General features: G+C 41.4%; 1 protein-coding gene across 1 annotated transcript in view; it reads right to left on the bottom strand.

Annotated features, from left to right (window-relative positions):
• Positions 1-24,692, bottom strand: part of brinp1 (bone morphogenetic protein/retinoic acid inducible neural-specific 1) — a 168,651-nt gene extending 143,959 nt beyond the window's left edge. The window contains exon 1 of the mRNA XM_033646845.2: positions 24,288-24,692. The gene's annotated coding sequence lies outside the window, so the exon portion shown is untranslated. The remainder of the gene's footprint in view (positions 1-24,287) is intronic.
• Between the last annotated feature and the right edge of the window lie 1,981 nt (positions 24,693-26,673).

The raw sequence follows: 26,673 nt of genomic DNA, 5'->3' as shown, positions 1-26,673 counted from the left end.
AGCTGCAGTGGGTTATTTTTGTTCCCCTTTGCTACCCCCCGTTTGCTCCGCGCACTCTGATTCAATGCCATCCCTGAATTTACTGACCTCATTTTCTTCCCAATTTGATGTTTACTTTTCCAATTCACCCTTTTGACGAATTGCTAATCCCAAGACCTTGGCAAGAGTTCCCTGATCTGACCGACCGCCTTGCTCACCGGCAACAGAAAGGAATGGGGGTGTTAAGGCGATGGTCACCGCGACTATTGTTCCTAATTCAAAGCCATAAATTTGCGAAATGGAAGGAAAGCAGAGGAGCAAGCACAGACTCAGTGGGTTCCATAAATCAGCAAAATCTGCAGAGACACAGAGCAGATGGTGAAAATGGAAAAAAAAGTGCTCCCATCTCAATCCCTTGCAAATTAAGCATTGCAAAGCTAAACCGCTCCGTGTTACGTATGCCTCGTGTCAGCGCTGTGCATGAATATCAATATTCTAACAGTGTTTTGTTCAATGCCAGGCTCAATCTCCCTCACAGTTAGAATGAACTTACTCTATGTCAACTGCAATTAAGTGTCATCTATTAACCTACAGTATGCCATTTGCAATTTACTGTTGCGGTGTCCATTACAGCTTCTTTTCCATGAAGACGCGCATAGAATACCTCTATTTGTCTCTTCTTTATATTCAATGCTGCACTACTTCTGTGGTATACCACAGAAACAACCCATCCCACCCTTTTAAAGAGTCCTTCTTATATATAAGAAGGACTCTTTAAAAGGGTGGGATGGGTTGTTTTATTTGCTTGTAGTTTCAGGATGAATTGGGTGCATCTGCCGTTTAGCCCTAGGAGCGTTTTTAGTGATTGCTCTGCAGTGCCAAGGACAATGACAATTAATTCACAAACTGGATGGAAATAGTTCATTTGGATGTATATGTGAGTTTGTCACTGTCTAATTGCAGATGAAATACAATTAGCCGATGTATCTGAGAGATACATCTCTGTAAAATTATAGTAAAAAAAAAAAAAAAAAAAAATGGAGGTCAGAGTTTTTTTCATTACAGTTTATTTGTGGGAGATGTTGTCACGCCATGGCTCTCAGTCGTTTTTACGGAGTGCTTCAAATGAGAGGTGCTTCACTGTATCTTAGAGGAGAGACCTAGTGAAAAGGTTACAGCTTTGGGGGGGATGCTCTGTCATATACAGATATACAGTACACAAGCATGCTCACATGCACACACATAGTCATACAGTATATAGATCCACATGCGCAAAGGCATCCTGAGCCGACATTTTCAGGCCTGATATGACTAAAAGGATTGTGAATTTTTGCTGAGAAAAGCTCTTTCTTTTCTGCACCACATTTCGTCTCCTCTTCTTGGGAGGTTATCGTTTGCAAAAACGTGCCCTTGATATGGGTTATAGCAGCCAACTTGTACCCATTTCCCATGTTAAGATTGAAAATAGAGTGCTCTTGACCTCTTGCCTTTGAAATTCTACTGTCGCTGTATTCCTCCCCTAAGCTGTCCTCTTTTCATCCCGTAGCTCAGAGGCTTTCGCCACGAGGCTAGCATTTTCATTTCCCATGCTCCAGCGTTTCTTTGGCCTCCTTCCTTTCGAAGATGGAACCAAACTGAGTCATAAGCCATGTAAAATGCATGTCCTTATATAGAGATTTAAGTCAGCTGTGGTTATGAGAACCAAGTAAAAGCTCAATGCATGATAGCCAATAACAACATGCCCACAGCTGCTTAATAATTCACAGACCAATTTTTCCAAATGTGTGCTGTGAGCCACAGAAGAACAGGGGTGATTTTCTGAGTTCTTCTTCAAATGGTTATGCTCCAATAAAGACAGCAAATGCCTCTTTACAATCTAAGTGTTCATGAGGTGAAATAGCGAGAGGTAATCCTACCTTTCTTTAGGGTATAATGCACATACTGTACATTAAATGGTAATTAAATTAAAGCTGCTATATTTAGATCTTTGAAAATGTCTGACTTTGGCGCACCCCCCAGTGGCAGTGTCTAAAAAAAACAGGCTTCACAGAAAATGTACAGAGCAATCATTCAGCGGTTCATTATACAGTTTACCAAACTCTTTCAGTAGATGAGATCTTAACATTAGTCTTTCTAATATTAGAAAAATCTAGGAAATATCCCTGCTAACTTGTCAAGTACAGACTTAAGCACCTAAGCACCCTTTAGCATCTGTAAGAGATAAATGGTGGACAGGTCAAACAAACACAGGACTTTCACCCAGGAGACTGCTGTTCATGTCCCCTGTGAATCCAAAAATGAACAAGTTATTCTGAGAACGTAGTGTAGTATGTCACATGACATGTCACTTCATTATTAAGAAACATAAGTATTTTAACCCAAATCATGATCTTTTTTGATAACCTAACATGTGCAGTACCATACGCACATTTGCAAATCCTAGGCTGGTGAAGGAATGACCTGCCCTACTCCTCTCATGATTGGCTAGTACTCGTTGCCTTCATTGGCTGGATTGGTTAAGGTTAGGGTAAGAATGTTAGGGTAAGCCAGTAAGAGGCAAGGTAAGGCCCCGATCACACAGAAAGCATTTTAGCAGCTGGAGGCAGCTTTTCGTAATTATTTTTAAAGAGAATGAAACCGTTTGCTCGGGGATTTTGCGTTGCAATGCGCCTCGTGTTTCTGCGCTCTAGGTGCTTGGTGTTTTTGCCGGAGCACTCTGAACTCCTTGAGTTGAAAAAACGTCAACTTAGAGCAGAAAAGCACCCCACATCTTTTTTTTTTTCAATAATCTTTTTTCCATTGTCCAATCAGATGATTTGAGAGGCAGGCCGTCTATGGTGGTCACAACAAGTTTACAGTTGGTAAACAATGGAGGTAGCGGTTGCTGAACACCACAAGCTATACGGCCGGACGATAGACAGCAGGTTGTCAAACTGCCCCTGAGTCATACTAAGATACACCTGGAAACGGTCATCATTGAGGTGAAGCTCCTGGACCGACTGGTGGTACTCCCCGTGATCCACCCTCTTTTTTAGGGTCTCATGTGCCCACACAGATCTCCGTTTCCCTGTGCCCGACAAACTATTTGCTGACAGCCTCTCACCCTCAACCAGAGCAACAGCAAGTACCCTCTGCCTGAACAGTTTAGGAACTAGCTACTAATTACTGTCAAAAAAACAAACAAAACAAAAAATGGTAGATTGGTTACACAGGAAGGCAGAGTAAGGTGGGCTTTCCTTCACTATCATAGGATTAGCATATTTGCATTCTGTACCTTAGTACCATACCGCATTGTACGTACTTTTGGTGCCTACTAATGAAGTAAACCTACATAGACAGTTTATTTTGAAACTACAGATGCATTTACGAAGTACAAACTGTACATTTCTAGTTTATTTTAAAAGGAAAGACACTATGCATGTATTGAGTGGAAACTGACTGGCTGTCCCTGAGGGTCTAAAAGTGTTGCTAGAAGGCTACCCTGAGCAGCATAGTTTGACATGTAGGGCCTCTAACCAAGCGTCAATATTTGACATGTTGGGAGTAAGAATATGTCGATGTATTTGTTTTAACACAAGGTAGCGATTGGAACTGTAAACATTATGAATTCTTAATGACTAAAGCGGATGTTTTCAGAGCTATACCTTTCAAGTCTACAGGCAGGGTTTGATTTTCAAATTATACATTTAAGTGGATCATTCCTCAAAGGTATTATAACTGATAAGTGGACAATGGATGGCTCTCAGCATAATATTGTAGCTTGCTGATTCTGCCATTGTGTCAGACTTTATTGCCAGAGGAGTTCTGATGATGGGTTAAGATGGAAGGGCAACAAGAGGAAGAGTATTTTTAAACACAGACAAAGCAAAACAGTTGAACATCACAGTGACATCATGAGAATAACAGAAAAAGGCCTCTGCCTATATGTAAATCTCCTGTCTTGTTTTCTAATTTGAATCTGGTTTCAGCCTGTTTTACTGGTTCAGACGATAATTGTTGCAGTGAAGATGTTTTTGCCATCATGTCCAGAAGAATCAAACTTTTGGTTGTTGTGGAAACAGTAATCTGCTCTAATAACTGCATGTATTTCAATGTTTTTTTTTTAGATGGCAAGCTGTGTGTGGATCCCAGTGTGAATTTCTGGATTGTACCCAATCTACTGTTCATATGAAGCATCAGTTTATGTGTGTGTTTGTCTCTTTTGCAGGCTCTGGGCGGTCATCATGGATCAAAGACTGATTGCTTGGCTTTTTTTTGGGAAAGCAAATGTGGACAAACCTTGTTCACAGTAATGTTATGCTGTTTAGAGAAATTACGCTTAAGTGAGGCTCCCGCTGGGAGAACCATCTTTGTCTGGTCTGGAAATAAGCTTTGGTAATCCATTTCCTCTTTTGTGACAAGGCTCTGGCTTGGTGGAATCATTGTTTTCACACTATGTGTTAGTCGCTGTGCGTCTGGTACAACTTTTGAAAGGGGTGGCAAGAGTGTTTTCGTTTAAGTCCCAAAAAGGCGACCGGAGGCACTGGGAAGCAGTGAGCCTTTGAGGAAGTTGAATGGGTTAATAAAGAGCGCACTGATTAGTGATTATCTCCCATGTGTGTAAGAGAGAAGGAGTGAATTTTAGGCTGACTTGATTGGATGATGAACTACGAGGAGGTTGCCTCTTGAATTTTAAAGTGATGTGATAATGGAGGGAGGTGGGAATGAAAGGACTGCAGCCAAGAGGTGTGGCTTGGAAGGAGTAATGAATGAAAGAGTAGCCTAGAGGTGAAAGAATTAAAAATGAAGTAGTCTTCCTTATTAAACTTTCGCTAAGCTCAATTACAATGATAAAAGGCTTGTCTGATGAACCATTCGAACAAAAGATCATTGCAACAGAGCATCAAAGTACAAGCACATTTTTTTAAAATCTCTCCTGAGCTCAACAGTACGTTGGCAGAATATAATCTGATGTCACTATCCGTGTCTCTTTTAAATGTGATCTGTTTTCAGAACTGCTGTTCCGTCACTGTAGCCAGATTGTTATCCAGCCAAAGGCTAGTACCATTGCACTTTTTTTTTTTTTTTATGCTCACCACTGTGACTTGAATATGCCGCGTTGCCTGTTTTCTGCCCTACATTGGTGTCATGTTGGTGTGCTGAGTCTGCAGGAACACCAGAGAGGATACTGCTCGGGCTAGCTTCACCTGGACTGGCCTCTCCATCATTAAAACTAACAACACTGGCTCCATCAGCAAGCCGGCACACAGGTCTTTGGGGGATGGTACACGTGTGTGCTTTTTGTGAACGTGTGCATATATATGCAAATGTGTGCTGGTCCTTGTCCCCTTAGATTTAATCAATGTTTTTCTGTCGGAAAAAAACATGTTGTTTGTGTATCTGTGTGGTTGAGTGAGCAGCAGTGTAGGATCGATGAGTGGAATCTATGAAACACACATCTGTAATGTGTCATATTTTACAGAAGGCTACACATATAATCACTTAGGTCAACAATGGCATGATTAAGTGACAGTATGACAATGTGGACAATGTTTACTTACATACACAATTCCTGATTGCTGCTACAGTAATTACATTAGAATAATCACTTTAGCTGAACCACCTTTTTTCTGACACTCAATTACCTTCCCCAGTTTTGAGGCATGTCTTTGGTTAAAGGGATCTCTCAAGTGCTATTTATGAATCTAAACTGTTTTGATCTGAGCTGTTGAGTTGAGGATATTGGCCGTGGAAATGTCTGCTTTCTCTCCAATATAATACAACTAGATAGCACTCAGCTTATGGTGCTCAAAACACCAAAAAATAGATTTGAAAAACTCAACAGCAGTGTCTCTTTCCTGAAATCATGACCTGGTTACTCAAGATAATCTACAGACCTTGTTGTGAGCAGTTTTATGAGAGAACTTTTTTTCTTTCTAGCAGACTATACCCGCTAGCAAAAGTGCAAAAGAAAGCATGCACCTATGTACATCCACTGGCTAGCTGCATAACATTAAAATTTAGCCAAGGAGGACCCTATTAATATTTACATCTTGTACTGTCACAAGCTTGAGGCTCTCCTACGAGAAGATGCACATTTCCTTCTGCGCAATGATACAGTTGGCAGATGTAGTTTTGTTAAAAGAAAATAGTTCCCACATGAAACTGCTAACAACAAAGTCTGTGAATTATTAGCCGAGTGCCATCTAGTTCTATTATATTTGAGAGAAGGCAGACATCTCTATGACCGATATCAACAACACTCTGTAACGCACACCAAAACAGCACTGCAGGTAAGGGTTCATTTATGCTTAGCATTAGATACACAGATGGAGACGGACAGAGCCTATCTATACTCTGCGTTCATTTTGTCCGTATTTGTGCACAATTTCTAATAGGGCTGTAGTCTCCTGGTCGACTAGTTGATTATTCAGTCGCTATGCTCTCCTCCGATCAAATTCTCATAAGAAACAATAAATTGTGAAGACAGTAAAGCCTCCACTAAAATAGCATTTTAAGTCGTGTGTGTGATTTATCCTGGCTTCATATGAACACAGTAAATTTTCACTCATCGCTAGGCTAATGTATACAATGTAAAATGCCATAGGCTGGCGCTAATAACGTCAACATGTTGTATTCGCTTGGAAAACATATTCAGTATAAGAGAGTTGTTTTGTTGGTGAATGTTGTGAGCTGTAATGGAGCCAAATTATGTACCGTTACCTTTGTTACATGTTGCTGTTGTCCCTGGTTTTATATGAGAAGAGGAAAAGATTGTTAGACGCTAGGCTAATTTATACAATATAAAATGCCATAGACTTGTGCTAATAACGTTAGCATGTTGTACTGGTGGGGGAAATGTGTCCAGATAAAGACAAGTGTTTGTCAGTTCTGAGATTTATAGTGAAGCCAGTTTGTGTACTTGTGTTTGAAATTGTTTCTATTAAGCCATATTTAATGTGTGTTTTTAATCAACTAACGTTACATAAATAAAGTTTGATTTGAACTAAACTTTACAGCACTTAACACAGTCCTCCAACGCCAACTAGTGTTTTGGAGGTGTAACTGCAGAGTGACACAGACACACCACCGCAGAAGTAAAAATAACATGCAGATTTTTTTTTTTTTTCCCACGACTAATCAATTAGTTGAAGATTGTGTGCGACTTTAGTCGATCAAGATTTTCTTTGGTTGATAATTTCTAAAAGCTTACGGATAGTTGAGGTGGAGCAGTTCCACCAGAGATCGTGGGGGCAGTGTAGCATAGTTCAAGCAAGAAACGACCACAGGAGACGATGAAGAAATTCAAATAATGGCAGAACGGAACAAATCAATAATATAGTGAGAAGAATTCTCCCTCCACATGTCGCAGTTTATTTAATGGCCTAACAGACAACCACTATCGACAATGCTGCCTCCATTTAAAGGAACAATATAAAGACCTCCTCTACCATCTCCTTATGTGTCTTTGTGTGAAACTTTTGACTCTGCCCTCTATCGCCATCTATTGGCTGTATCCATGCCATCATAAAGGACACATGATGGTATGAGAGCAGTGACATTTATAACATTAACAGTGAAAAATATGCATTTTTGATTATGGGGTGAACTGTACCTTTAAGGGTAGTGTCAGAAGCCTTCATAATATCAACTCAGAATCAGGGGAAACAAGAACATTTGAAGGCAACCGTGCAGGAAAACATATTTTCACCACACAGCAAATGTCGAGCAAGCATCGTATAAAACAATGATGTAACTTTAACATCACAGTATGCCGAATACCCACATCAGTGTAGCATTACATCCATAATTCATTTTTGGGGAATTAAATATAGCCAAACACGTTCACAGTGAATCACAGTATACAGTGGCTGATTAAATCATATATGAGATGCCTCTGTATTTACAGTGCACGCTGTGCATCCTCTCGCAGTCAGCACACTGTCAGCAGTTTGATTCAAACACAAATCTGACTGAAACACAAATCATTCCCCCGTCTGGCTCAGGCATGCTTGTCAGATTTTGCAGGGTTTTTTCGTGCTAAAACGGCATTTCAGCGGAACAAATAGGCCCACTGTGGGCTGATTCGTGATTCTTTATTCATAGTTCAAACACTTAAGATCTGTCTGTGTCTGTCTTCTTTGTGTGAAGAACAACATATAAGACTGATTATAATAATCCTGCCACTTGGTGATTTCATGTTACTCCAAAATTAGAAGAGGACTGTTAATGGAGTGAGGTGCCAGGTTGGCACAGCGTTGGCGGCACTGCAGTTAGTTGAGAAAACAAATTATTCATGTTAAAAGACTCAATCAATGTGTATTTCCAATGCCTCTACCGTTTTGATTGAAGCCAACAAGTGTGTCACCCACTGAAGTGTTTCGGAATTAATCAAATTGGGAATATTTTGATGTATTTTCTCCTGCATATGGATCGACTCAGTAGGGGTATCCAGTTTTACCCAATTAAGATAGAATCAACAGAGAGAGAATGACCTGCATGTGTTTGGCTTCATGGGTCTGGATGTTGCATATCCATTAAAAGACTGCAGCGAAAATCAATGGGAAAGAAACACGTCTCTTTTTACTGAGGTTCTCAGTCTGTTTTTTTTTTTTTTGCCAGATATAATCTTGAGCTAAAATCAAAAGAGGTATTAAAACACAACATTTGGCCTCGCTTGCATCTCCATCAGCTGATTTATGTTATCTGATACACAATCATCCCAAAGCATAATATAATTACCCCCGACATTTCCTTGATTGCGTTTGACTCAGTGCAAAGCAAGCCCAGAGGGAGCAGCATAAAGACCTGCTCTGCTTTACAACTGAATTTCACATTATTACAGTTGTTTTAGTTCATCTAAAAAATCAAATTAGTTCACATGTCCTTTGGCAAGCCTTTTTTTCATGCTAGCAGAAAAGTCTGCTGAAGATTCCCTACGTTCCCCTTAACCCCACATCCTTACTAAACCTCTTGAGCTTAGAAAACCAGTTCCATAATTGTCCTCGCTACCTCAACCACCATCTCTTGTCAACCCGTTTCCCCCTCTCCCCTCGCTCATGTATCCCCATACTCCCCATCTCTGTCAACCCGAGTCCCCTGAAAGAGGATCAGGAGAGAAGCCCCCTTCAATTTCTCTCCACCTCTAATAGGCACTTCCTTGTGTTACATGATCACCGGGTGTCAAGATTAAAGAATGGCTACTGCTTCCCAGGGCAGACATAGATAGGAGACAGAGAAAATAGCACTCCATAATTACTGATAAATCGAGCACACTGCCTCCTCTCCTTCCACTTCCTCCCTATCCACCTGGCCCTGATGTCAATGTGAGGGGCTGAGCAAGTTAAGCCGAGAAAAAAGTTGACCACGCCAGCCACTTTTTTTGCACTGCTGATATTGCAGTTAAGTTTGGCCAATTCAGGGCCAATTGACTGAGTTGGAGCTTTTATTCACCCTCCAATCGTCTCCTCTTTGAAGTGCGACTTGCAGTACCAGACTCACTTAAGGCAGCTGCAGCCAGAGCACAATGGCACCGGCTTACACTGCATGAAACTATACCATACTACACTCTCTACCGAACACAGGTAAGCTGCTATTATAAACATACACTACAAGTCTTGCCTCCGGCCTCTGACAGGGTTATAACCTACACAGGGTGATGGATGCACAACAGAGCAGGCATTCCTCTCTACTGAAAACTACACATGTGCAGTGTGAGGGACAGCGGCTGGCACCAGCGGTAAAGAATGGCCAGCTGGTTGGGTCTCCTCCCTCCAGCAGGCAATCACAATAGGTTGCCAGGTGGCAACCCACTGCCATTGTTTATTAGTAATCCCAACAGCCTTCATGGAAACCAAAGTAGAGGCAAATGGAGTCCAACAGTGCATGACAGCCTCTGCTGCAGTGAGACTGTTTTGTTCCATCCTGTCATATTGGAGAATTTGAATGTTTAGTTGAGTCGGCAGGCAACCAGGTGGGGATGAGGCTGCGGGCATTACCATCACAAGCAGTCTACCTATGAAATAATGAGGTAAATACAGTATGTAACGCATGGGCCAGAAACCTTCATCTTGGTGATGTAGATGAGTTGAACCAGGCCCAAAGAATGGGCCATGTGTATGTACTGTATTAGCTTGATATCAAGACTGACTTGATTGGAGAAGTGGCCTGTGGTTGCTAAGTCTGAAACCAGGCACGAGCTGTGTGTCTTTTTGAGATCGAAATCATGAACAAATGCATACATAATGTTTGGTTTGTTTGTTTGGAAACCATAGTTAACTATCTTTAATTGTTTTGCAGCATAAAATGTAAATGTGTACCATAAAGTGACTACATTTTCTTAATTTAAAGGAGCAGTTCACCCCCCAAATCAGAAACATATTTTTCTTCTTACTTGTAGTGCTATTTATCAGTCTAGATTGTTCTGGTTTTAGTTGTGGAGAAAGAAAGAAACAAACAAAAACATTTGAAAAACTCAGCAGCATTGGGCCTCATTCACAAACAGGGCGTATGCACAAATCTGTGCTTAAACTGTGCGTACGATCGTTTGACGCACAAATCCGGGATTCATCAATATTTTCTTACCCGAATTTGTTCTTACTCTGCGAACAAATTTAGAACTGCCTCAGACCATGCGTACGCACAAATGAGGAAGGCCGAACTGACTTAGAAAATGCAAACATACCTTTTAAGTACATGCAGAGTCTATAAAACCACATTCATGAAAAAGAGATTTAATTAACATTTTTTAAAATAATTAATTTACTAATATATTGTCCAAATGGATTAAATTACCATGAAATTGACACACGTTCACCCTCATCATTGTGACAATTAAAATATTAACAATAACATGAACAGAAAAACCATCACTCCATCAGCATGCAGATGATCTGTAATGCCGACTGCCATATCCTTAAGGCTGTGGCCCGCTGGCCAGGAGGCACCCATGACTCATTTATTTTGCAAAACAGTACAGTGGGAATGCGTTTGGAGGCAGGGGCTGTGAGAAGTGGATGGCTTGTTGGTGAGCATCTTTTGTTCTAGTCTTTTATTTCAATTGTTTTAAGTTAGTATTTTCAGTAAGTCTCTATTCCGTTAATGTTAAAATGTTATGTTGTTTGGGTGACCGGGCATATGGCCTTAAAACATGGCTGATGACACCATACCAAACCCTGAAACCCCTCAAGAGGTGCGCTATAATAACATACATGCCCACACACGCGCCGTAGAGCGCACTTTTGGCGTGCTTAAGGGCCGTTGGATGTGTTTGGATCAGATACGGCCGGTGGTAAACTACTTTATACCCCTGAGAAGGTGTGCAAGATCATCCTGGCATGCTGTGTCCTCCACAATCTTACAATGACCCATGGCATTCCTGTAAGACCCAGTGCCATCGCTTCTAACAAACTGTGAAATTTACTACTTCTCTCCTCGCGTAACCGCTTCCTTCATTCATGAATCACCTCTAGGCAAGCGGTTTCCTTATATGGAGAAATGGGGCCGTGGTAGTATGCTGATTGCAGATCGCGGACACGCGCCTGTCAATTTAGAATGGTTCTGATTTACTAACATACGCACGGTGGTGAGAACAAAATTGGCCGGTACGCACGTGTCATGAATCCGACGGTGATTTTGCGCAAGTACTTCAGATATTAGTGAATGAGGCCCAATGTCTCTTTCCTGAAATCATGACCTGGTTACTCTAGATAATCTACAGCCCTTGGTAGGAACAATTTTCTTTCTACTGAACTACGCAAACCAACTATATCAAAGCGCAGAAGGAAGCGTGCATCTACTCATGGACAAAAGGCTTGTGCTTGTGACAGAGCAAGATGTACACACTGATGGCGTCCTCTTTTGCGGAGCTGAAACATTAAGCTGAAAACATAACAGTGGCGCTACAGCATGGTGCCTCCTGTGATGCATGTCAAGTGCTGCCCCTAGTACACACCAGACACGTCGTACTACAGCTCGTTAACAGACGACCAGACAAAGTTATTACTACTTTTAAGATCTGCGTTAGCTTAAAATCATGTGTTGACACCCACTAATTAAAGTTCTCACCTGAAAAGCTGATCTCCAGAGCTATGACTCACCAAGACAATGTCTTTTTGGCCATTGTCTTTGTAATGATGTAATTATGGGTCGTGTAGCTCAGGATATTTCTCAACCTCAACAATGAGTCTCTCCTCATCCATTCTTCATCGTACATGAGACACAGCAACAGCTACAGAGTTCTCTTTATGCATCCATGATGAGCAGAGGAGTTGAGCTGCCATAGGAGCAGAGGAAGGAGCTGCTATGGGAGCTGGTATGTGCAAGCAGAGAGCGAGTGGGGGAAAAATGTATTGAATTCTGGGGGCAGCGAGGCTGGAAATAAGACGGTGGCGTAAAGTGCAGTGTGCGTGTCTGGCTGTCACCGGTGTGAGGTTGTACATCGATAATAATTGGGGCATATTTTTTGACGCATGGCGATTACTGCTGGTGTGTTTTGGCCTTTAGCTAGCTCAGTGGTGCTTGGCAAGCTAGCAGTAGACACACACTTCCATCTGTGTGGTGATATGGTTAGTGGCTGTAGTTCGGTAGAAAGAAAATAGTCCTACATAATTTCTGGGAAAAGACGTTGCTGTTAAGTTTTTCAAATGGTTCTTTTTAGCCCTCTGAGAACAAGCCCAGTGCCTCCTAGTTCCATTACATAAGAGCGAAGGCAGACATCTCTACAGCCGATATCTCCAACACTCTGCGACTCACAGCAAAACTATCAAGACTGATAAATAGCACTGCAGATAAGAGGAAAATTATGTATTTCTGATTTAGGGGCAAACTGTCCCTTTAACTTGGAATTTAATATGAAGATGTCTATATGACAGTGCAAAGAGCAGCAGCCATCTCAAAGCATATTCCCACTTATAAACATGTTAAGTACAATTATTAATAATTAAGATGTTACTTTAAAAACTGCAAAAATGTTTTTGCAATCCGCAGTCCCCAATCTGTCCCATAAATTTGCCCCACTGAGTTTCTACTTAATTTGATTCAGCGTTTTGTCTATTTTTACTAGTTCTCTGGCCACAGTTCCCTCTCTACTTTTAAATATGCAACGCTTGATCCTCTTTTCAGAACCCGTGCTGACAGTTGACCTAACCCTCTTTCTGTAAACTATGAGCTCTTTTGTAGATTGACCTTTTTCATCCAGGATTAAAAGAAAAACTTTTAATAACACAGCTGGTATTCTTTCTGGGTGAGAATAATATATTTGCCATTAAGTGCCCTAAGATGACACTAGGATTTTTTTTCTTTGTTTCGCTACAAGGTCTTACGATTGAACACTATTTTATTTCATTGTGGAATGAAAGTAATGGTTGTACAGTGTAACCATTAGTATTGTAGATGCTAGCTTCTCAGTAGATTTCTTCATTAGAGTTAGTCTAAGATACACAGTTCCATCTGCTTCACTGTCCTTCAGTTAACATCTGCTTGCTTGTTTCATCTTCAGTGGACACTACATGTGGGATTTGGGTGGGTTCAGTTTTGGTTCTTGCTTTTTTGAGATGTTTAATCCCTCCGCCCCCACTTTTAACTGAGAAAAGTTCGAAAAATGAGCAGTTTTTCACTTTAAGTGATCTTAGAACATAACAGCGGAGACTACAGGCCACAGCAAACCATCTGCACATAAGTTATTATCTTGTAATGTCATAATAATTTCATAATTTCAAAGCACGGAAGGTGGAGGCTCTCAAGCTGGTTCCATTTTTTACACATTGCAAACTCTGCATGAAAAACAGCAGACCTTGATAGTTGCAATTAAAGTTAGCAATATTGATGCCATCGCGCTCAAACATTTCTTAAAACATAATGACTATAGAGGCCGAGCAATAACAGCAATATGCGCAGGCCTGGAGGTGATATAATATTTTATTTATTGTCTGTTAATCATATTCTTCATCCTGAGGCAAATTCAATTTATATTCCATAATGTCCAGAACAATATTACAGTCTTCCAGTGTGAACTTGCCTTTTAAACACAACTAGTCGTGAAAAATCAAACTAAGCGGTGAGTCCACATCATTTGAAAAGACAGGTCATAATGAAACTCAGTTAATATTTTCTTTCTCATCATTCATTCATTGAGTAAATTTGAAATAACCATTGCATGAATGATAAGCAGAAAATTAAGCTGACCAAATACATGAGCACCGGTTGAAGACGTGATACATAGTTATAAGAGTAACCATAGCAACAGCCTTGAAGGCAATGCCAAATGATCACAAATATGCCTGGATCTCCAGTCAATATCCTCCAGGCTATGTGTGACAGGATGCGGTGCTTAGGCAGTAAAGCTCACATACTAGGAATGCAAATGTACTAATGGTTCACCCATTGGGACGTGTAGGATTGACATTAGTGAACATGAATGATCTGTGTTTAAATTCTAATTAATATACATGTCAGCTGCGGTGGCAGATGTTCAGCCTCAGCCACTCAAAGGATGCTCAAAGTGCAGGAGACACACACACATATATCGGCACAGGCAAGGTCAGGTACATAGAAAAAATCTATAGGCTGGTACTTCTGTGAAAGTGCTGTGTCAGGCCATTCATGTGCTACTTCTGGAGTCAGAGGCGCAGCGCCTTTTACAGCACTAAGTTGTTGCAGAAAAAGAATGCAGCGCTAATCAACTGTGTCTCCTGCAAATGATGTCCATTTTGCTTCAGCAGTTACATTTTAACGAAGCACAATGTTGCCCGGATGATGTTTTCAGACGAAAGCATTTAGCACTGTATTGTACTGTAAATATACATACACTGCCAGTGATTTTACACAGCTGATCCTACAGTATCCAATCATGCCACTCAGATAAGGCGTGATGGTGCTTTGTAACATTAATGTGTCTTACACTGCAAAGTCCTCCAAATTAAATGACAACATACAGTGTTTACAATGGACTCTAGAACGACACATGGAAGTGTCTTCTGATGCAATGCACCCATCTGCACGACAACATCATTTGTCTGCACCTTCCAAAACTGTCACAATACTGTTGAAACTTGTTTTTATGGTGGTCAAGGTTTGGTTAGGTTTAGGGAAAGATCATGATTTGGGTTGAAATAAGTCCACTGTTAAGGTTAGGCAGACATCATGGTTAGCGTTAAAATGACTACTGACTTAAATGACTACTACATTAAGGTTGGGGGACCTTTGTCATCATGGTTACTAGAGCAAACGTGGTCAAGGTTAGGAAGCAATTTTGGTCATGCTTTTTAAAAAACACTGATTTTCAGTTTGAAACGGTAAGGAGCTATCTAACGTTTTGCTGACTCCATCCAACCCTACATCGTCCCCACACGTACACTGACGCTCTAAAATAACTAGGGCTGACCTGAATGCTGTGAAGATTCAAAGCTTCAATCCTTGCCATGATATTTGATGTCTAAATCAATATTTATATATTTTGTTTTGTTTTTTCACCAGTGAAAAGCTGGAGAAACATATGAGATACAAATGAGGCCAGTCAGTGACCTCCGATTCAAGCAATTACTCTAGCTGTCCATTAAGGAGAAGGAACAGGTGAGATAAATTGCAGACGGTTATCCACAGCTGGCAAATGTAGTAAAACACATGCTTTGCATCTATTGATATGAGTTATTATTATGAGGTATTAATAACTAACAGAAACAATGCATGCAATAGTCCACCTTCCACCTTCTCTTCCCCCTCCCTATTATGGTCTCACACACACACACACACATGCAGTGGTGCTAGGTCCTATTAAAATCAGGTTTGTTAATTGGCGTACATGAATATGATTGATTATCATTACCCTCCCCTTCTCCCACCGGTAGCGTTGCATCCCATAGAAGCTTTAAATATTTGCAAGTAATTACCAATGAAGCTTCAAAGCCCCAAAAATGGTATTCGGGACAGCCCTAATAACATCACGTGACTTCCTGTGTTGTTCCCATTATAATTACAACAGCTGCTAGAGGGTTTGTCACTCTAATGTAAACATAGGGCTGTGCAAAATACCAATATTTTATCAATATCGTGATATGGGACTCCATAGCGTCTAAGATTTGGATATGGATACACTGTAAGTGTTGTCTTTTACTGGTTTTAAAGGCTGTATTACAGTAAATTGATTTAATTTTCTGAACTTACCAGACTGTTCTAGCTGTTGTATTATTAGCCTTTAACCACTTAGTCATTATATCCACATTACTGATGGTCATTAATCCGACAACAAATGAGGAGCTCTGGCAAACCACACAACAAGAACCACTTGAAGCACAAGTCAAACACAGGAAATGGGGCTGGATTGGGCACACCTTGAGGAAACCCCCCTCCAACATGACCAGACAGTCCTTATCCTGGAACCCACAGGGGAAAAGAAAGCCGGGAAAGACCAAAGAACACCTGGAGAAGGTCTGTCAAGGCAGAACTCAAGGAATCAAGAACATCCTGGAAGGAAATAGAGATCGCCCAACACCAAACCAGCTGGAGAAAGTTCGTGAATGACCTATGCTCTCCAAGGAGCAAAAGAGTTTAAGTCAAGTAAGTCATCCATCCATCTTCGCTTAACCGCTTATCCTCTTGAGGGTCGCGGGGGGGCTGGAGCCTATCCCAGCTGACACTGGGCAAGAGGCAGAGTACGCCCTGGACAGGTTGCCAGACTATCACAGGGCTGACACATAGAGACAGACAACCATTCACACTCACATTCACACCTACGGACAATTTAGTGTCACCAATTAATCCCCAATCTGCATGTCTTTGGACTGTGGGAGGAAGCCGGAGTACCTGGGGGGAAAACATGCAAACTCCACACAGAAGGGCTCCCGCACCCAGAATCGAACCAGGAACCCTCTTGCTGTGAGGCGACAGTGCTAACCACCACACCACTGTGCCGCCTCAAGTAAGTCATTTGGTCAAAAATATCACATTTGATTTTCTCCATATCACCCAGCCTTACGTAAACATACGCCAATTTTGGGAACTTAAATGACTGATGCTGTCATACTAGAACAGTCTCCTTATTCAGCAGTAAGTTAAAGCTGCCGTTATATTTACGTAAAGAGGTGCATGTCTGAAAGAAACCTTATACAGTAAAGGAAATCATAGTATTCACAAAATGCAGTTTGTGGTAAAGGAAATTGAATTTACATAATTTGTTCCTATAGCTTGTAATCAGTAACAGGTTACACACTAATTTGAAATTATGTTACAAGTAAAGTCCCAAGTTGCTACTAATAGACAAAACAAAATCAGTATATGCATACTGATCCAATAGCAGTTTATCTGCAATAAAATTGTTGGGTTAATGTATATATTCCTGGCAGCTTAGCCAGATAGGAGAGCTTTTTACAATAGCAACCAATATCATTCCACTCCAATTTGAATGCTTAAATCTGATCAGTCATTTGCAGCATTGTCGGCTGCTGCTGCCCCGAGCTGCAATATAGGTCACAGACGCTGGGAGCCACTGGCATGAGCTAACAGTGCATTGACTCACCAGCATCACATCGGTCATGGGTCAGTCTATGAATCTACCCTCTCTCCCAAATGACTGCTCCACTGTTGAGTGTCTCAAAATTGGGACACATACTGTATGTACTGAAAATAGCAGCTTCTCATCTTCATCCAGGCCTCGTATTATAAATCCCAGACTATTTGAAATGTTTTAGCAAATGTTTTTCTATTCTTAAGGAATAATTGGAGGTACCTAAAATGTTCCAGCGGGGAGTGCTTCTCGCTTGCACGTCAGCACAAGGAAGATTGGAAAAGATTAAAACATTCTCTGTGAGAGGCCTAATTAAAATTGTTCAGAAAGATTATTGTCCCATGATTGTTCATATCTTAAATTGATGCTTTTTGCACTGGCAGACACTTAGCTGACTCATAGAAATATGTAATACTTTAGATTTGTTTATGAACTTTAACACTACATGTGGATCTGCAGGATATGCCACATATTTGAATCCATTCCTTGAGAAATGCCCACGAAAAATTTAGTTATAGACCTAAAATATATCTTATTTCTCATGGCATGTGGATGCATTTGTTTAAAGATTGTGCCTTTGAGTCATGAAGTGAGTCTTTCTTGAAGAGAGTTTAAACTGCCATGTTTATCAGTCATGGAATGAGTGCTGGGGCTCTTATGCACTTGAATATGACTGTCAAAATGACCACATTTTCGGTAATTTTTTTTGCCAATCAAATCTGATCCTCTCAACCCCTTGTAGCGCTTGAAAGTGTGCTCCCTGCTACGACACTGACAGTTGTCCAGAGGAGTCCAAAGCAACTGCTTTTTAAGAGGGCCTCAATTTCCTTAAGATGTGAAATCCCCATCACAATCTTGTCCTTCCATAGTGATCCGAACCCATTATGAAAGACAGAGACTCACACAGTACAGTCAAAGTGCTGGCATTGTTTTGTTGCTTGCCTGTAGTTTGTTTTTCCCATGATGCGCCAAAGGCTGCGCTCAGTAGGTGAATAACTATATTTACATACAAAAAATAATGCACCCATTGCTATCAATTGGAAGTAGGGCAGAGATCTAATAGAACTGATAACTTGATACCTTGTAATTAAGCTCTGCATTAATCTGTACTAATAATTTGATTAACAATGATCACAAATATGCAAATATACTTGATAATAATTTGATTTAATGTTTTCAGTTGTTTGTTTCAGCTGATCACTCAAAGGCTTATCAATCACTTATCACAGTGCCCTGCCACTGTCAAACTTTGCTTCAAGACAACTTCTGTGGAGAGAAGGGAATAATATATGCCACTGATGCACCTCTGGAAAGAAAGTGTTTTTTTATGACAATACAGAGTTTCTATCCTGAAAATCTTCGGTGGATCTGAGCTATTGTTTTCACTGTGCAGCCTGGAAATCACTGTCTGTGCAGTGGCAACTGCACCGTAGGCCCCTGTAAGCTGTGAATACCACAAAAACACTGAGCTGTGATCAACCAGTTGGACGTGCGCCAGAGGAGTTGGAAGTTTGTGCACTGACTTTGGTAAAGCATGAGGCTAGAAGATTATCATTCGCACACGGTGCCCAGAGCAGTTTGGGTTTGTATTATTGTGCTGAAAGGGTTTGTTTGGATTCTGAGCAATTGGCTAAATCTTGGAAAATAAGTTTAATGTTAAATGTGACTTGACTACAGTTTTCTTTAACCTTCATACAGCATGATGAGAAAGGCACATGACCAGAGATGTTTATATGCAACTGATTTACAATGATAACTGGCCAATGAGGGAAGCAGCATGGCATTTACACAGTGAAAGTACGGTGGGCGACATGGGCAAACACGCTACAACAGCCTAAGACATTAATATAAGGAGAAACAAGCTGCAGTTTCAGAGACAATGCCAATTCAAAAACACATAGCTCTCCCTAGAGGCTGGAGAACTTTGGTTGTTTTGACTGGATATGATTTCAAAGTTTGTGCATTTTTGACTTTGCATTGCTTCTGTATTTGTAGCATGTTTGCTATAGTTGTATAGTTGGTTTCCTACAGCATGATATTTTTCATTTGCAGCATTTTTCCATTGTCCTATTTGTTCTGGATTTGTCTACGTGTTTTTGAATTGGCAGTGTTTCTAAAACTGCAGCACGTTTCTCCAAATGGAAATGTTTAGGGCGGTTGTAGGCAGAGAGAAGCCCCAATGAAATGATGTTATCATTATACTTACAGTAAGTCACAATACAGTATCATTGTGATTTTAAACCAATATGCTGAGTATTGCGATAAAATATATTGCAATTTATTACCTTTTTTCAACTCCGAAATATGTCCCTAAAGGAAATATTTGTCAACATCAGCTGTTTTATTGAATAAAATAAAGTAGTTAATCTATTTATATCCCTTCAGTTATTTTTTATTGCAGGAAAATGTATCTAGCAAACTGAAAACACAACTGATTATATTATTCAAAAAGGCTACCAAAAGTTTCATTTGTATTTCTAATATTAATAATTTATATAATGAAAAAAAAATCGATTCTCTGTGTCCATGTAACGATATGATATTGCCACACAGAAATATTGCGATACTATGGTGTATCGATTTTTCCCTTCACCCCTAATTGTAGAGCATTTAGCCTTGTTGGCCACCGTATAAAAGTATATTAGATTTGTGTAAAAAATACTTGGATTAACATATTTTTCTAATCTAAACCAAGACATTTTAGAGGCCTAACCTTGAACCGACATTAATTGCATTTTTTGGCCACTTGGGGGCAGCACCGAGCTGCAAACACAACACTGACATATCATTTTCTAAAGCTGGTCTTCTGCATGCTTTAGTCGCCGTAAGGGGATACTGCAGAATATAACACTGAAAAATGTTCAGTGTTGTGGTAGTTGTGTAGATATATTCAACACACAGCCCATGTATGATATATTAACATGATATCCGGACATAGTATTGCACACAAGATTACATTTCCCCCAGAATGAATTTTTATTATGGCTACCCACAAAATTACAACACAGATGCAGCTGGAAAAAGAAAATCTCCACAACAGATTTACCAATCGCCAAATTCTGGTCACAGCTGCATTTCATCTCCATACAAATTGGGGCCCTAAGATATTTTATGACCGAGAAGCTTGTATTTTGTTTAAGATACCTTAGACACAACTCCTAGACTGAAGCAGATCAAATTACATTGCCGGAGGGAATATGGGAGGCAACAGTGAAGCAAATTAAGTTTAAAGGTTCTGTGTGTGATTGCCGGCCAGTGCAGACTTCTATTGTTCAGTGATGTGAGAGACCACAGCAAATCAAAACATCTCTCTCCTTCTGCCTCTCCTACTCACAGTAACACGGGGCAGAAAATTCAAATGGATGCACAACCGCAGCTATCACCGAGCCAGCAAAGACCAAGGCGGTGTCAAGCAAGATAAATGACTGTAGTTATTACTGTGTTGTCAGACTTATCATATTTTTAAGGAGTAATAACTGAGATTCCCAGCAGTGTTTAATGACACGGGGGTCAGGTTTGTCGAGGCTGGATTTAGCATCACTGTTCTACCCGCTGTCTCCTACCTAAAACCCACCAAATGTTAGGTCAAGATGAATAGTTTGCAGAGGACTGTGTGTGTTAACCAAATATGCAAGCTCTGATCCTTCACATTAGGAAGTGGAAATATGCAGAGCAAGTATGCAAGGTGGATTTTCTTCGTTTGGCTTCACTCACAAACATTCAGCAGCCACCGCTGATACAAACGACTTGAATTATGCTATTTCATACTAATAACATCAAGGTGATCTGCTGATTTTCTTCTGAACCTAAAATGCCAGGAAGTGTTGCAGAAATTATGATTCCAAAACTGCAGCTCCTGCAAATGAACTTAATAATTAATGATTTTTACGTAACATCATATTCAGGTTCATCAGCAGTCAGGAGGCGAGCCACAATAGGCTTTGCTTTGAGGAAGTGAAAGTGCATAAATATTTGTCTTATAAAATATTGATTACCTTTCGCTTAACTTTTGACTTACTGATTTATTTCTTGATTGTATGATGAAAACGGTGCCTGTGTCCACTCACTACTGTGAGGTAAGAGGAAGAGGATGGAGGCCAGTCTATTCAGACGATGACTTGCTGTGTGTTGAATGCCTAAATAGTTTATAACAATAAGTTTGCTGCTTTTCTGAGCCTGCTTTCATCTTCCCTGAGGCGTCACACAGAGCCCAGAATGAGTGGATCCAGTGCCTGATAAAGACGGCGAAGACTAGTTAGACTATAGGCTAAGTTTTGAAAAACCATGGTTGCCTTCTTGGATGTTTTTAAGGCCATTATGAAAGAAAAAAAAAACTTAAAACATAATTTCCTTCTGGAATTGTTAATCAAGGCTTAACATGGCTTAAATTTCATGGTGTGCAAGAATGCAATTAACCACTTGTGATCAGCTACCAACCCCTTTAATTATGAGCCTTACGGGGTGAGACTTCTTTTTGAACATTGTACTGTACAAGCAAGGCCCCATGTGGTCTTGCGGGGACTGATCGCAGCAGCACATAGGTCAGACAGCCCCTAGTGGAGGTCAAACGATTCAGCTGCCTCTCCTCCAAAATACTGTAAGCTCACCAGCACTTCTGTGAGGATTTTGTCACATGTCATTACGTGACCCCGTTGTTTGTTTCCGATAAAAACAGATTTTTTTTTTTTTTTTTCAAACCCTCTCGGGAGGCAGCCTTCTGGCCACTACAGCTGCAGCCAGCCCCCACATAAAAACAATGTCGTGCCAATACAGGAACACAAAGACAGTGACAGAGAGGAAGGGAGAGGAAGAGAGCTGGTGGGTCCTGCCAACACAAGACTACTGTTTTCTGTCCACCACAGTTTGTAAATAATATCCTTATCGCAAGATACTATACATAGAGCGGTGTGAATTCTATCATCCTTTCCTTCTAATTATATTTGGTGTTTATTCCCTCCCCCATTTAAGAATCCCAGCCACATGCTTTACAGACAATTCATTGGTAAGTTGCACTGCCAAGGTTTGCAAAAGGGACCTCTGCTGCTGAATGTTCTCTTTTCAGTCCTTGAAAGCATCATCAACATTGGGTCATCTAAAGCCATGACACAAATATAGCTTTAAGCTACTGCTGGCATTTTCATTTTGGCAATGTGATGTGGAATGCCTTCCCTCTGAAAATGATTACATGTTGCCAGCGTTTTGCCATTGAAAAGGCCACCAGATTGAATGAGGCATACTGAATAAGGCAGCTTTTCTTCTGCAATTTCCGCTGCCAGTGTAATTTTCTACACTGCACATTTGGAAGACGAGGGCAGGACAATAGTGCGGGATGTATTGACTTGCTGTCAATATAATGTTAATTTCAAAAAAGCATAACTTAAAGTTCAGTGTGCAGGGTTATTCCTAGCACACTTTTTTTTTTTTTTTTTTTTTGCTCTGTAAAGGCTAAGCTAATCAGTTAGATGGAGATCTTGCATGAAGTGTGGCCTGCACATATGGTATCTTGTGTTAAGTTATTTTTCCCTCCTCTCTGGATATATCTGTTAATACAACGTGAATGTAGCTAATTAGTCCCGCTTTCCAAAAAAAGAAACAATGCCAGACAAAACAAAAAAACTGCAGTGGCAGTCATGGAAGTGCAGATAAATGCTTCCGGACCAATTTCAAACAGAAGCCGCTTCTCTAATTTCATAGAGTTGGTATCAGCACCATACACAGTTATCTCGCCTTGAGCCACAGAATGACACCTGGTGTAAAAGAGCATGAGCTCCCCTCGCAGTTAGTCAGTGGAACAGCAATCAAAACAACTTGAAGGAACACGGAACGGCAACTTTGCCTCACTGGTGACACACACGCGCGCGCGCGCGCACACATGCACACGTATAATAAAACAAGCATTGTACGTGCTTGCTTTCTTTTTCTGCACGCGCGCTTAGAGCCACGTCCAACACAGACCCAGCACGTACACAGACACACACATCCAGCTGACTATCTGTTTTCACAGAATTCATAACAGGCAGTAATTCATCCAAAATGTGCACAGGGATGAAAAAAACAGGAAGCATGAGCGCAACTCATTCCACATCTGGGATGACACTCACTTTAAGTTCATGGATCATGCAGTTACCGGGATCAACACGGGGTGTGCAAAAAGCCACGACTGGACTGCAAACGGAATGAGCTTGAATACAAATATTGATGCCGACTGCACAGTGATCTGCAGGCCTGCTAATGCACCTCCTTCTCTCTCAGTGTTGCCCCTGTAATGCCATGCACTGAAGCCGCGGCAGCTCTGCGTAATATGCCAACACCAAAAAAAGAAAATTCAGATCATTGTTTTACTCCCGGTGTTTTATGCTCCTTTATGTCCGCACTTCTGCAGCATCACCGCGGGAAGATGCTGCCTCACAACGTGCACCGGAGGACGCAGTCGGGCGCACATAATCGAGAGAATAAGTCATTTGCATAATGTTTTGGGGGAGATGATGGGGTTTAAAAAGATTACAAGAGTCATGATATTATTTTTAATAGCCCCCCTCAGAAAACGCTCCGTCGACGCTCAGTCCGGGCGGAGCTTGAAAGGGACTTGCACACCGATTATTTGAAAGGTAGCTTCACATTGAGAGGAACAAATTGCCTCCATCCTGAAAAAGGACACAACCGGCCACCTCGGTAACATGCTGACCACGCAACATCGCCATAATTGTGCCACAATATAGCCCTGCCTACCCGACCACTACCTCGTGGTCAGTGATGGACAGAAAAAATATATATATATAAGATACCCTGGTATTATGTTAGAGGTTCAAGCCGGGATACGCGTACTTACCTAAAACTGACTCTCCCCTCTTAGCTGTATTTGTGGTCCAAGATTTCTTAGTTCTCTAGCCAACAACTTCTGCTGGAGCATATGTATCCAGTGCTCATGCTGGTGGCTCAGTCGGTGATGTTGGATTGCGGATGATTTGGCAATCCTTTTCATGCTCAAGGGAAAAAAATCCTCCGTTTCGGCGTGGTCTCGGGCATTGGCGCGCAGAGGAATAAAGTCATGAAGTCCGTCAGGAGGGGAAGGAGGAAAAAGGGAGCTCTGGATGGGAGATTTATGCCGACGTGTTTGAAACTGTTCTGCTCTCTTTTTTTTTTCTCACCGTAGGAGCCGTTTGCGGGTGGAGAGGTGTGGGATGGATATCTAGGAAGGGAGGCTGGGATGCACAGACTGAGGGCGAGAAAGGGGAGGTACAAAGAATACAGTCTCGTATTGTAGAGGACGGTCATGGCAGACAGTAAGGGGTGGGTCTGGACTGTATGAGGCGGAAGGCGAGGGGACTGAGGGTGGATGAGGATAAGGAGCCGTGTCGTGACTTTTTCTCTGCTGATAGGTGAACAATTACACCTATAGGCTGTAGGGTGAGCGCCACAGACACACTTACTAATTAAAGGAGGGAAAAACTGGGGGGAATCTAAGCATAGGGGAGGACAGGCTGTGGGATTCATGTGTGAGAAATACTGAGAAAATTGAACAAAGTATGAAGGTGGTGGGTGCCACAGTGTGCCACGTGTAGGCTGTGTACTTTGCATAAAATACAACGTGACTGTATGACTGTGGTAATGTAAACTTGGAATGACTAACCTGAAACTCTCTTCTTACAAATCCCCCATAGCCCAGGCTCTGTGGAGTCTGTGTAACTTTACCTACAAGTGAAGGGAACAGTGGTGGTCGCTGTCCATGGTGCTGAAACACAGCTCAAAAGTTCATCCTGCTGGGTGCTCTCCACGATGCTCAAACACGATCTCATTTAAAGTGCTTGTTTTTGCTGTCCATGGTGCTGAAACACAATCTAAGTTTGGTCCTTTTGGTTGCTGTCTGTGATGCTTAGGGCACATTCACACCAGGATAGTCCGGGGGGACTCGGTTCGATTGGCCGGGGAATGCCGAAAAATCTCACACCTTAATTTGGTTCGGTTCACTTTTGACACTGCACTTTTTAAAGTGTACCAAACTGCCTGGACCAAGCCACGCAGTTACAACAGCTGCTTGTTTGGGGGAAGTATTGCCCGAAACGACCACTGAGCAGGAAGTAAAAAAGCACGAGGAAGAAGAAAACGCAGCTCATCGATTGGCCAGGACCAAAAACGGAAGTCGATATATAGTCTTCTGACCATATAACAATAAGCGCCTGCACCTCCTCACTACTCCACGTCTGCTCACAAGACATTTTCCAACTTTTCTTTTTATCTCTGCTTTTCTCGGTTCGCACTGTTGGCTTTGTTTTTATTGTACACAAAATGCACTGCGCTGTACGTCACTTCCTCTCTTTGGTTAGCTGCATAGTCCATTTGCATTTCCCACTGTAAGCGAACCGCACCAGGGTTCACTTGCAAGTGAACCAAGACCCCAAGTTTTCAAGCGGACCAGGGTTCGCTCGTTTGGTCCGCACCAGAGTTCGAATGAGCGTTCACACCACTCCAAATGAACTGAACTATCCGTGGAAGTGGACCAGGGTTCATTTATAGAGGACCAAATAGCGCCAGTGTGAATGCAACTCAAGAGGCCTATGGTATTGATGGATTTTACGTCTATTCACAATGGACATATTACCTGAAAGTGTAAAAAAGTTGCTCCAGAAGACAGAAAGTGAAAATGCTTTGAGAGGTGTCTATGTTGGTGAGGACCAATGCCAAACTGAATTGAATCTCAGTTAAAGCAGTGAGTTTATGGAACAGCTGTAGTGAGGAACTGTTTTAAAATAACATATATGAGAGTAGATGATCAGACTGTAATACTGACGAAGAGGAACATGGAACAGGGATTTAAAGTGTGTAAGTTGCCTTTTGGGGGTGCAGGAGGTTGTGGAGATTATGAAAGACAGGGATAGTGTGGTCCCGGTGCGAGAGTGCGTGAGCAGACAAGCAGCCGAGTCCTGGATATACTGCAGTGTTTTGGCTGACAAACCGTAGAGGAGACTGTCGCAGTAGTCATGTCTGGAAGTACAAATGTGCATTTGTAATGTTGAGTATTATAACTCCACAAAATTTGGTTCATTATGTAGAACGTTTGATATGCAGTTTCTGTACCCCTACGTTCACCTCTGGGGGTATCCCACCTATAAAGGGATGTCTCCCGCCTTGCCTCTCCCCTTTTGTTGTTGTGCTCTGTGGGAGAGGTAAGTGACACTGCTCTTACGGTAATTTCCATGCTTTAACATTGTTAAGCT

The sequence above is a fragment of the Epinephelus lanceolatus genome, chromosome 19 (genome assembly GCF_041903045.1).
Source record: "Epinephelus lanceolatus isolate andai-2023 chromosome 19, ASM4190304v1, whole genome shotgun sequence".
Taxonomy (NCBI): Eukaryota; Metazoa; Chordata; class Actinopteri; order Perciformes; family Serranidae; genus Epinephelus; species Epinephelus lanceolatus.
The sequence above is the reverse complement of the archived record's forward strand: the minus strand, read 5'-3'. Positions and strand labels throughout refer to the sequence as shown.